Source organism: Trichechus manatus, unplaced genomic scaffold (assembly GCF_000243295.1).
Source record: "Trichechus manatus latirostris isolate Lorelei unplaced genomic scaffold, TriManLat1.0 scaffold00023, whole genome shotgun sequence".
In the NCBI taxonomy this organism is placed as follows: Eukaryota; Metazoa; Chordata; class Mammalia; order Sirenia; family Trichechidae; genus Trichechus; species Trichechus manatus.
Window position 1 is genome coordinate 11030063 of NW_004443959.1, and position 12900 is coordinate 11042962.

Consider the following 12900-nt stretch of genomic DNA (forward strand, 5'->3'; position numbering starts at 1 on the left):
CAGTTGCTGTCAAGTTGACTCTGACTCCAGGTAACCCCCTGTGTGTCAGAGTAGAACTGTGCTCCTCAGAGTTTTCAATTGCTGCTTTTTCAGAAGCAGATGGCCAGGACTTTCTTCCAAGGTGACTCTGGAACTCGGACCTCCGACCTTTTGCTTAGCAGCCAAGTGAGTTAACTGTTGGCACCACCCAGGGACAGTTAGTACTAATCAAATGTTGTTGCCGTGGAGGAGATTATAGATGCTTCAAGACAAGATAGCGGTTGAGAAAGGCAAACTGAATGTGGGGCACAGTGCTTCCTGGTATAACGATCCCTGAGAGAGCGTAGATGTGGGTCACAGAAACCGAAAGCTCACTTGTCCACTTAAGTGAGGGACTTTCCACTCTGGGAGAATGACACCACCTCTACAAGTGCCAGATAAAGCTGGCATTTGAAAATTACGTCCACATTCCACAAACGTGATACAAATGCAAAACCTTTGATTCAGGAAGCCTACTAGGCAAAATGTGGTAGTCCTGATTTACTGCTTCATTTCCGAGAGCGAGGAAGTATCCACAAAGGGGTAGAAAACCGGAAAAAGCACCTTCATTCGTTGGCTCATACATTCAACAAAGCTCTATCGAGAGTTTAACCTGTGCTTGGTTCTTTGCAAGGTGCTGGAGCCTCTCAGAGGTGCAGGCTTGGTCCCTGCCCTCGGGAAGTGCACAGTCTAGTTGGGGAGAAAGACACCTAGACACTCATGACGATGTGAAATGTCAGATGCAATGGCAGAGGTATGCAGAGTGTCAGACAAACGGCAGGCATGCTGATACTGTAATTGGAATAGGAACACCAGGATCCTGAAGGAGGTAATGCTCAGCTGCCTTTCATAGAATGCACAAACAAAACAAACAAACCACTTACTGTCGAGTCGATTCCAACTCATGGTGACCCCATGTGTACAGAGTAGAACTGCTCCATAGGGTTTTCAAGTCCAACCCTTTCAGAAGCAGATTACCAGGCCTTTCTTCCAACATGCCTCTGGGTGGAATTAAACCACGACCTTTCTGCACTTAATCTTTTGTGCTACCCAGGACTGTTACAGCATGCACAGGAGGGAGTTAAATGGAAGTGGCTAGCAAGGGATCTCCCCAGCAGGTGTAAGGTCAAGTTCATGAATGTCTGAAACAGCCTCCTAAACTCAGGGGTGTGTTCTGCTCAATCTCTTGCCTTTCTGCGATTTTCTGTTTTGCTCGGACTCGGTACCTTAGAATTTGGAATCTGATTATTCTCATACGTGCTAGCCGTACCTCCGCAATTAGACTGACATCTTCCGTAGGGGACAGAGTATAGGATTGGACACCAAGAAGGAGCTCAGGAGGTTGGTAACTTTTGGATCTTCACTCTCAAACATGAAGAGCAGCTCCATCTATACCACCTTCATTCATGTGGTTAGCTGCCGTAGGGTCGTCCCTGACTCACAGCAACCACATGCGTGATAGAATTGGACCGTTGTGATTCATAGGGTTTTCACTGGCTGATTTTTTGGAAGTAGATCACCAGGCCTTTTTTCCTAGTCTGTCTTAGTCTGAAAGCTCTGCTGAAACCTGCTTAGCATCATAGCAACACATAAACCTCCACTGACAGATGAGTGGTGGCTGTACATGAAGTGCATTGGCTGGGAATCGAACCTGGGTCTTCCCTGTGGAAGGCAAGAGTTCTACCACTGAAGCACCATTGCTCCTCTTCATATGGATACTGATATTGAAGGCAGCAAAATGCAGTTATTAATGTTTATTAGAATTATGATCTTTTTCATTTCAAATGGAATGAGATGATATTCATTGGCACTAATTCAGGGAAAGGCCAGTCTGAATTCTAACTTATTTAAAAGGGTTACAGTAAAAAATCTAAGATAAAAACGTTGGATTCTAGGAGCCTGCAGGGAGCTGTGTGATGGAATATTTAACAATGACTTATTTCCTGTAACCATTATTTGTCAGTGAGTGCTTCTGGGTGTTGGAACAGCTTATTCTCTGATACATTTTTACACGTCCCTCCAAATGCTGTTTATAAATTTAAATTGCTGTGTGAAAGAAGAAACGTTTGCTGAGTAGACTTCAGCCTTGATCCTGCACGAATGATTTCAAATCAGTGAATTCCAACTACATGAAATTTTACCTTAGTTCACATTAACGGATTTACTCTGTCAAAATGTGAAATATGGTTGGGGGAGGGGAGGGTGGAGGCAACATTTTGGGGGATTAACAGATTTCATAGGGACAGTCTGTCAGTTTGTTGTACTGTGACGCTTGTGTGTTGCTGTGATGCTGGAAGCTATGCCACTGGTATTTCAAATATCAGCAGGGTCACCCTTGGTGGACAGGTTTCAGTGGAGCAGCCAAACGAAGACAGGTAGGAAGAGAGGCCTGGGGACCGACTTCTCAAAATTAGCCAATGAAAACCCTATGCTTCACAGAATGTTGTCCAAGACTTTGACTTGCCTACTTTGGACAAGTCATCAGGAGGAACTGATTCCTGGAGAAGGACATCATGTTTTGTAAACTGTAGGCCAACAAAGGGGAACGAAACCTTCAGTGAGATAGATGGACAGGCACAATAGCTACACGGATGGACTAAAGCACACCAACGGTCATGAAGATGGTGCAGGACTGGGCGGCAACACTTCGTTCGGTTGTACGTGGTGTTGCCATGAGTTGGAGCTGACTGGAGGGCAACAACAGCATAGGAATAGTCAATGGAAAACAGAATTTAGGGTACTTCTAGTTCCTTCTTGGGCCACACATAGAATAACCAAAACCCAAACCCAGAGACATCGAGTTGATTCTGACTCATAGCAGCCCTATAGGACAGAGAAGAACTGCCCCACTGGGTTTTCAAGGAGTGGCGGGTGGATTTGAACTACCAAACTTTTGCTTGGCAGCCGAGTTCTTAACCACTGCATCACCAGGGCTCCACAGAATACATGTATTAAAAATAGGTATGCTTACAACTCTACGAGGCAGTTCTACTCTGTCTTATAGGGTCCTTATGAGTCGGAATTGACTCGAGGCAACGGATTTGGTTTTGATTTTGGTTTTGCTTATCCAATGTATGAGATCTCAGCACCCTGCATTTTGCATGGTGACTCCATCTGAGGATATTTAGCAGAGTCAATAGCTTCCTCTTTAGGGAATGAGCAACTTGCTCAAGATCAGTATACGTGCTGAGTCCGGAAGGGGTAGCTGCCCACCACCCAGTGCTCCGTGCATTACTGCAGGCTGCCTTGAAGCTGGGTGTGTTGGTTCACAGCTTGACCAGGGCTGTGCTGGGGAAGAGAGAAGGAACTCCTCCTTCTTTACCATGGGAATCTCAACAATTTTTTCCTCACTAACCCACATCATGTTCTGGTACTAAGGGCACCACAAGGTGGCTGCACAATGTGGCTGAGATGGGTGGGAAGCCCCCTCTCTTCTCTGGTTTGTATTTGATGGATCAAGAGGACCCAAAAGGTAGGAAGTTTGAGTCTACCTTCTTGCTAAATGTCTTCCTGTTTTAGAAGCATGCTAGTGTGTTGCAAGAGCTTCACAAGAGTGCTGGCACATTTCTACCCCTTGGAAGAAAGGCCTGCCAATCTACTGTGGAAAACTCAGCCACTGAAAACCCAACTGAGCACAGTTCTACTCTGACATACATGGGTTGCCATGAGTCAAAATCGACTTATGGCAGCTGGTTTTTTCAAGAGGACTCAGGTAATTTATTTCTACTGAAGGATTCAGAGTGAAAATTTGGTCACTATACAGAAGAGCCTATTGCAAGATAACCCTCTTGGTTTATTTTTTTGTACTATTTTCTGTATTATTATTATTTTCTTAAATCAAGTTCATCCTGACTTCAGATTTTTGAGGATGCCTTTATTTTGGGGTGTGTAAGCTTGAAGTTAAGAGCCCAGCTGTTAACCAAAAGGTCGGCACTTCGAATCTACCAGCCGCTCCTTGGAAACCTTATGGGGCAGTTCTAGTCTGTTCTGTATGGTCGCTATGAGTCGGAATCGACCCGATGGCAACGGGTGTGGTTTTGTTTTTGGTTCTGGGGGCTTGAAGAAAGCCTGTCTCAAGTGATCTGTCTTTGACGCAACAGGTAAGGGCAGTGCCGTGGCATTGGCCAATTCTGAAGTTCTGAAGGAGACTTTGACCTTTCCATCGCGTGTGCTGTGTGTCCATTTCTCACTTCTTTTTCAAAACCACCTGATCGGAATACAGATGATTCTTGTGATGCAGAAACACTGGGGCATGTGAACCAAAGCCGCACTTTTATGGGCTTATTTTTAAGAAGGAAAAGTGCTGACTGGTGCCAGATGAGAGTCACCTTTGAATCATCTGGTTGTATCTACGGCTAGCTTGCACACCTCTTGCTAAATGTTTTCCTGTTTGTAGCCGGACGCATGCTAGTGTGTTGAAAGAATTTCACAACAGTGCTGGCCCATTTCTCTTACAGTTCTTCCCATATTTTTTGCCTACTTTGATAAAATGCCTCTGTAATTTGGGCTGAAACTACATCAGGGAAAAGTTAAAGAACGGACTCCAGACAGAGATTTTCTTAAAAGTGTATTTTGGCCTTTATAATCTGGGTACTCTTTATTCTCTTCAACTCAGGATTTTAGTCTTCCAGTACATTGCTCAGAGTTAGGTGATCATATACATTTATTTGCCCGGGCAGTACTGGTTTACACTTAGTTGTCTTGGTATAATTAGTAATAATGTACATTTTTGCTCTCAAAAAAATATCCTGGAGGGAAAGATTAGTTCAAAGGACTGATGGACCACAACTACCACGGCCTCCATCAGACTGAGTTCAGCACAACTAGACGGTGCCCGGCTACCACCATAGGCTGCTCTGACAGGGATCACAATAGAGGATCCGGGACAGAGCTGGAGAAAAATGTATAACAAAATTTTAACTCACAAAAAAAGACCAGACTTACTGGTCTGACAGAGATGGGAAAAACACCGAGAGTATGGTCCTCGGACACTCTTTTAACTCAGTACTGAAGTCACTCCTGAGGTTCACCCTTCAGCCAAAGATTAGACAGTTCCATAAAACAGAACGAGACTAAATGGGCACACAGCCCAGGGGCAAGGATGAGAAGGCAGGAGGGGACAGGAAAGCTGGTAATGGGGAACCTAAGGTCAAGAAGGGGAGAGTGCTGACACATGGTAAGGTTGGCAACCAATATCACAAAACAATATGTGTATTAATTATTTAATGAGAAACTAATTTGCTCTGTAAACCTTCATCTGAAGTACAAAAAAAAAAAAGTCCTGGCTTGGATTGGTAACGGGCGCACAACAGCATTAATGTAGTTGATTTCACTAAATTGTACACTTGAAAAATGTTGAATTGGCAAATGTTTATTATATATATCTTTACAACAATAAAAGAAAAATGTCCTGGCTTGTACAATATGTTATGTAGTCACTCTACTTAGAGTACACGCCAAAACAATGAAACAAAACAAACCCATTGCCATTCAATCACGGTGACCCTGTTACAGAGCAGAACTGCTCCATTGGGTTTTCTTGGCTGTAATATTTACAGGCGTTTTGGTGGCACAACAGTTAAGCATTGGGCTGCTAATTGAAAGGTTGGTGGTTCGAACTCACTTAGCAGCTCAGCAGGAGAAAGACCTGGCAATCTGCTTTTGTAAAGATTACAGCCTGGAAAACCTTATGGGGAAGTCCTACTCTGTCACATGGGTTCGCTGTGAGTTGAAATTGACTCGACACCTATCGACAACAGCAATAACTATCTTACGGAAGCTGGTGGGCAAGCCTTTCATCTGCAGCCCGCTGAGTTAGTTTGAACCGTCAATCTTTAGGCTAGTAACCGACCACAAACTGTTTGCCCCACCCACGGACCCTGTGATACCTCTCTAGCTCATGGGTATTCTGAAATGCTCAGAATTTTTCCCAGTCTCGCACATTGCGTTTACTCTGCATTTTTGAAGATGCACCTTTATAGCTGGTCCTGCGTGAAAAAGTAATCCTATTTATTTCAGAGCCACTCATGGTATAGTGACCGAAACTTTGCCCCGGTTCCTTTAGAAAAAAGAAATGTACCTGGTTCTTCTTGATCCGTTTTCAATTGCAAACTTAAGGAGGTATACTTCCCCCATTTCTTATGTCCTCTGATGTCTATGCAATGGAAGTAAAAACAACCTTTAAAAAAAAAATACTCAGAGGGGATTGAAAACGCCTTGACATTTGGGTGTGTTCCTGCAGCCCCTTCTCGCCTGCCTCACAAGTGGATCTATTATGCGTTCTTCCCTCCGCGCGGAATGTTTGTGTGGTACCATGAAGTTATAACGGAGCTTGTTATTCTATCCTGCCGTCTGTTGCACTTTTATAATGTAATTTCCCCAGATTCCTTTAGGAATGTTTCATCACGAAGGCCTGCTCTCGCAATGCCCGAGGGAGTTGTTCTGTCTCTATTTTTCCCTGCTCTTTTTATTGCTCAGTGCTTAATGAACTTTTCTTGGCTGTTTCAACTGTCAGCATTTAAAGTCTGAATGTTGGTTGGCTTTCTCTGTGCTAAACTGGACCGTTCAGTGGCAATTATAGTCCTTAATCACCATGAGAAATTTGAGGGAAAGGTAAACCTTCCAAAAGTCTGTCAATGCATGAGCAGCCGGAAGTAAGCCTGGCAGAAAAAAAGGAAAAGAGAAAATCTAAGTAAGGACCATTCTGTTCTCATGAGACTGAGTGTGGCATATTCTGGAAAGTCCTATGGAAATAAAGCCAAGAAGAAAAATAAAAGAGAGAGATGCCACATTGATTTCCCCTTTTGCTGCTATTGTTTATAGTACACAATTGGCATTTGAGCTATTTATTCGTGGGTTAATAAATCATTAATGGAATGCCTACTTGAAACCAGACGGTGCTCCAGGCATTATTCTGGAGACTCCTAGACAAATTTGACATGATTTTTCACTTCACAGAACTCTGAGATTAGTGAGAGGACAAGCAATAAACTGATTCTTAGGGAATCGCCTCCCAAGGGAGAGAGACATAGAGTGTCAGGAAGGCACAGAGAAGCACCCATCTCATCCTGGGAGAGGCCAGGGAGGTTGATGAGCAAGCTGGGAGCCTGGGAGCCAGCAAGACTATGTATGATGGTAGACAGAAGGCCAGTCTGCAGGGATGGTATGTTTTGGGAATTACGAATAGCTCTGAAAAGCCAGAGAAAAGGTTCTTATGGGAGACCTCTGACTTACTCACTCAGTCATTCATCCCACAGTTACTTATTAAGAGCCTTCTATTGGGCTAAGTGTGTGAAGCCCACATTTACACAGAAGGGTCTAGAAGAGCAGGAGAGATCATGACGAGCCTTGTGTGCTGATAGAAGAATTGCAGGTAGTATCCTGAAAGCCATGGAGAGCCACGGAAGGGTTTAACCAAGAATGATAGGATTAAACTTGTGTTTGGGCTATTGTGTGGGGAACTCATTGGTGGGGACCTAGCCTGGAGGCAGACGCCTGGGCAGGTGAGAAATGATAAGCAGATGGTAGTGGAAATGGAGATTTTATTTATCCAGTGAATCAAATCTATTTATTATTGGATAGCAAATGAGAGGGAAGCATCTAGGATGACCATCAGAAATCTATTTTGGATAACTGCCTGGATGGTGATGTCATTTACCTAAATCATGGAGAAAGGAGGTTGTGGAAAGATGATGAATTCAGTTTTAGATGTGTTTTAAAAGTTTGAGGTGCCTGTTGGAGTTACAGGGGTGATGGTCAGAAGGCTGTTGGGTCATTAGGGCAGGTCATTAGGAAAGAGATATCATCTTCAGGTATAGATTTGGGTGTTATCTGTTTATCAATTATAGATGAAGTCATGGGTGTAGGTAAGATCACTTAGGAATAAAATAATAGTAACTGAAACTCTTGAGCACTCACTCTATGCTAAGTGCTGTACTAAGAACTAATCCACTTAAATCTTCCATCAGGCCCTAGGAGGTAGGTACTATTTTCAATAATCCCCCTTTCACAGGTAAGGAATTTGATATAAAGAGCAGTTAAGTAGCTTGCCCAAGGTGGCACAGCTAGTTAAGAAGACTGGTTGGCTGGGAATGGAGCTTGAGGTATTTAAGGGAGAAGAGTAGCAGGGAAGAGGAGCCCCAAAGGAGGTTGAGAAGGATGTGCCCGAGATCCTGTGAGCGAGCTCTCCTCCGGAAGCCAGAGGGTAGAGTCAGTCTCTCTCTCTTGCTTGGTGCTCTCCCCAAGTTTCAGGTCTGATTACCGTCCACCATACCTGCTGTGCTTTCTAGTCTTTTCTGATTGTTGCAAAGTAGCCCCATGTCTTAAGAAAGCACAGGATGCATGATCTAGGGTGTGCTATTGGAATGGGAGGCCTGGTGTCCACAAGATTGTGAGCCTCTCTCCTTCAAATCTTGAATCAAAGGAAGAAAGATCCATACCTGAATTTGTTCCTTTTTAAAATAAGAGTTCAGCTGAGACTAACCTACCATCTTGGCAAGTTGAAGTCCCACTCACTCTTGAAGGCTCATTGCAAATGGCAACTTCTCCCCAAGCCTCTCCAGATTTTCCCAGTTAGATATGGTCTTTCTTGACTCTACCCTCCCGTAGTGCTTTGCAAAGCAAATAAATTATTACACATTCTTTTGCACGGTCATTTGTGTTTCTGTCTTGAAGTCCTAGAGGACAGGAACTATACCTTATTTGTGTGCCTTGCATGTAGTAGGTGCTTAATAAATGACTGTATTAGTTGATGCTCAATAAATGGTTATTGAATACGGGAAAAAAGGTCCTGCATATTTTTTGTTCGTATTTTTTTCTTTTATGAATGAATTTGAAACCAAGCTATACTTGCACTTGATCCCTCTGTTATCTCTTCGTTTCTCTCTATAGTCTCATGTTCTCTATCTCTTCTCCATCTGTGCATTCATCCACTTGACATACATTAGAATTAAGTGTGCTTCTGTGTGTATGGGGCCCCACCACACCAGTCCTTGAGGGCTAGGGTCTTACTCATCTCTGGATCTTCAGTGTCAACCCCAGTACTTAGTTGAGGCTAATAAATCACAGCTGAATAGGGTGGAATTCCAGTTCCTCCCATGGCAGAACAGCATCCCTCTGTCATTCCCTGCATCCCTCCAACCATCCCTTGCTCCATCCCAACTGCACATCCCATTCTCCCTGGTTCAATCAGCTGCACCCTTCCCTCCCATTCTAATGGAGGGAGCAGGTGGCCCAGCCGTGCTCTGTGTCCCCTCTGTGCTTCTTCTTGGTCTTCCCAGCCATTGCTGTCATAGACCCAAGCACACACATGATGCCGCAATGACATGGGTCTCGGCTGTGATCAAATCTGAAAACTGCAGCTGAGACCTGAGCTGGCTGATAAATTAGCAAAGGCTTGTTTCAGCCAGTTGGGCCAGAGTCTGCAAATATGTGGTGCCAAGAGCCTTTGCCAGGGTTCTAAGTCTGAACTTTCTAAGCTGTTCCTTGAAGAACTACACATCATGGAGGAGAAAACTGGTGTGTTGCAGATGAAGGTTGCTTTCTAAAGTGCTCCCCATAACTAAGAGAAAAGCAGTTACATTTGTCACTGTTGATTTTCTGCCAGGTTACTCCTACTATCTTAATAAAGAGTGGAGGATGAAGTAGTAGAAGGGAAAAAGAGACAGAGCGTGCATTTTTCTGTTACTTATTTCCAATGTAAACGTTACAAGGAAGCTCATTAGGGTAATAATTTCAGTGGAGATACGTATTTCTACTGGACACAATGCAAGAAATTTTTGCTCATGGAATTTTCTCTCAACAATAGCGGAAAAAAATTGCTTTCACACAGGCGGTTTTGGCTCCAAATATGGATTTGACAAGTGTTTCCCCAAATGCCACCAGGACTGAAGTATGCAGCTGCTATGGAAATTTCAGAACTCTCAAAAGAACCCCCGAATGCATTAAAAATTACTAAATCACATACTTAAATTGTGCTTTCTATTGTTGCTAACAACATTTGAGTATGATAATTAGAGAGACCTCAGAGATTTTGTCTGAGGTACCTTAAACATTCATTTAGCTGTTCGACTTTCTGTACTTTCGTTTAGCATCATGGCGAAACATGAAGAGTCTGGTTGGCTAGTTTCACATCCCATTCATTATAGGTTTTACTTTCTGGGCCCGAGGCATTGCTGTTTGGCTTTTCAGAAAAGAACAGTAACATTGAATATGAAACTCAGGTATCTTGGTAACATTTTTATTGAAGTTTCACCACCCATCTCTTTACCTCACGTCAAAAGCTGACCAATGCATCTTCCTCTTTATCTGATGTGATTTCTGGTTCAGCTTAAAGCAGTTGCCATAACACGTGCCATCAAAATCAAACAAAGGAGGTGTTTTCTACCGTGTGTGACAGTGTCAACAACTCATTCTAGTGACATCATTCACCACAGGACAGATCGCAGTTGATTGGCTCATAGACCAAGAGGCCACATGAAATTATGTGACCTCCCCTTATGACAGTGCTGAAGATTTCCATGAGGTCTTGACATTCTGTCCAAAATGACTCAGTTCTCTCACAGCAATATTTTAAAAATCTTTGTTCACCTTGGCTTGGGAATGATATCCTTTTCTCTCAAGTCTATTTGGCTAATGTCATTATTGTCAAAATGTAAACCTATCCTGCTCAATTTTAAATTAATTCGAATGCTGATGATTTTTATTAGATGACTTGCGTTTACCCTTTTCTCAGGAGGACATTCAGCAGCGGAAGATAATACCTACTTCTTAAAATCCATTCTGGGATTAATTGGCAATTCCGTTCAAACATAGATGAAAAATCTATAAAAACATTAACAAAAATATTCACAGTAACTCACTCTTGTGGCATACGGAAGATAACTTGGGCGTTACTATAAGGATAGAAACAAGAGGCCACATATGGTTTATAGTCTACCTATGAGTATCCATTGGAGCCCTGGTGGCACAGTGGTTAAGAGTTTGGCTGCTAAGCAAAAGGTCAGCAATTCGAATCTACCAGCTGCTCTTTGGAAACTCTACAGGGGCAGTTCCACTCTATCCTATAGGGTCGCTATGAGTTGGAATCGACTCCATGGCAACAGGTTTGGATGTGTACCCATTACAGCTAGGTGTATATCAAATAGGAAGGAATAGCAGAGGAGAGTAACTTTTCATTCTAAATCTTTCTTGATCTTATACTTGCAAAACTTTCATTCAATTTTTACCCTTTTCAGTCACTTGAATTGGAATCACCACTGTAATCTTTATTCAACATCACAGTGCAAATCAGATTTGGCTTTCTTTTGATGATTAAAGTTGGAGTTCGGAAGTATAATCTTGGTTAAGTTGGGAGGTGGTGAGATCTGAAGCTCATAAACAATTTCTGACCTTGAGACCCGGACAATACTTCTAGTGAATTGCTGGTGCCAAGGAAAGTTGGAGGTGAAAGGATGATTTTGGGCACATCTTTGTGTGCTCTGGGTATGACTAGGGCTGATTCTACTCTACACGTTTATGAGAAATACTTTAATAAAGACCAGGGAGTAATGAAGTTGCTCTGTTGGTGGCTTGGTTCAGTACATTGAATAAGAATGAAAATTCGTGATGAACGGAAAGGCTGGCTTCGTCTTCAAGCAGCCACTTTTCATATTGCTCAGTTATCTGCAGGATGGTTTTACAAGTCAGTGAGGGCTAAGTCCTCACCAGAGCCTGAAGGAGGTGGAGCACTGAGCTGTGGCTGCCTGTGTGCTGTGCGTCTGTTACCTATGTGGCATTGTTTTAGGTTGGTTCCTTTATTTGTGCAAGAGGAATTAAGACATGAGGTTTATTCTTAAATTAATTTTTTTCATGTATGGGTGGATAGTGACAGTGGCATAATTTTGATTGGAATTTCTTTAAGAATAATTTTACAACAAAATATTTTCTAATTTGGTGCAAGAACACCTCATGCAAGGATTTTCGTTTCTTCCATAGACCAACAATGAAGGGATCTTATTAGGACACCCTAAAGTACACCCCTTAGGTGAATGCCCTAACGAAATCCAAGTCAGATCAAATCTGGAGAGATTATACTATGCCTTGTCTCCCAGTTGTCTCAGATACACGAGAAGACTGCATGCTTCTAAAAAGTATCTTTCCATGAAATGGATTCCTTTATCGGCTTCCTGATGGTAGCAAATTCTTCCATATGCCTAACTTCATAACTCAGACAGCTGGTTTCTCTTCTCTCAGTGAAGGAACAATAAGCCTCTTTATTATTAGTTGTCTACACAGGCGGAGAGGTTAAGATTTACAACACATATTTTCGGGGGACACAATTCAATTCGTAACATTAGTTATAATCTTGAATCTTTATTAAATTACCCAGTTGATTTTTTTTTTCCTTTTTAACGTTAAAATAATCATAATCTCTTTAGCCTTTCTTCATAGGTCTTAATCTCTTCTCTTTAGTCACCTCTGTGGTTTGAAATTATCCTATAAATCTCTCTCATGGGCACGAGGTCTGTCTCCATGAATCTAGACCGTAGACTATTTACTTCATTCTGTCCTGAGCCTTCTCATGGGGTATCTTAGCTTTATAGTGACAGCATTCAGCCATTAAGAGTGTGGCATAGGGAAGGAGCATGGGCTTTGGAGTCAGGCTTTTAACAAATATTTATTGAACACTTACTAAGTGCCAGACACCATAATGGAGCTTAAAGTCTATTGGGAGCATGCAGTACACAAGCAAACATTATGATTATAGTTCATAAATGTTAATTATAATTATAGCTTATAACCATAATTTAAATATAATGAATAATTATAAATTATAAGTGCAATGAATTATGATGCAAGGGAATAATGAGTTGGTAGGGTCCACTTTAGATAGAATAGTCATAG

The 12900-nt window shown here is 42.5% G+C and overlaps 1 long non-coding RNA gene across 1 annotated transcript in view; it reads left to right on the forward strand.

Annotated features, from left to right (window-relative positions):
* The first annotated feature begins 3204 nt into the window (after positions 1–3204).
* LOC111819978 (uncharacterized) overlaps positions 3205–12900 on the forward strand; it is a 34450-nt gene continuing 24754 nt past the window's right edge. The window contains exon 1 of the long non-coding RNA XR_002823550.1: positions 3205–3490. This is a non-coding gene — a long non-coding RNA (uncharacterized LOC111819978). The remainder of the gene's footprint in view (positions 3491–12900) is intronic.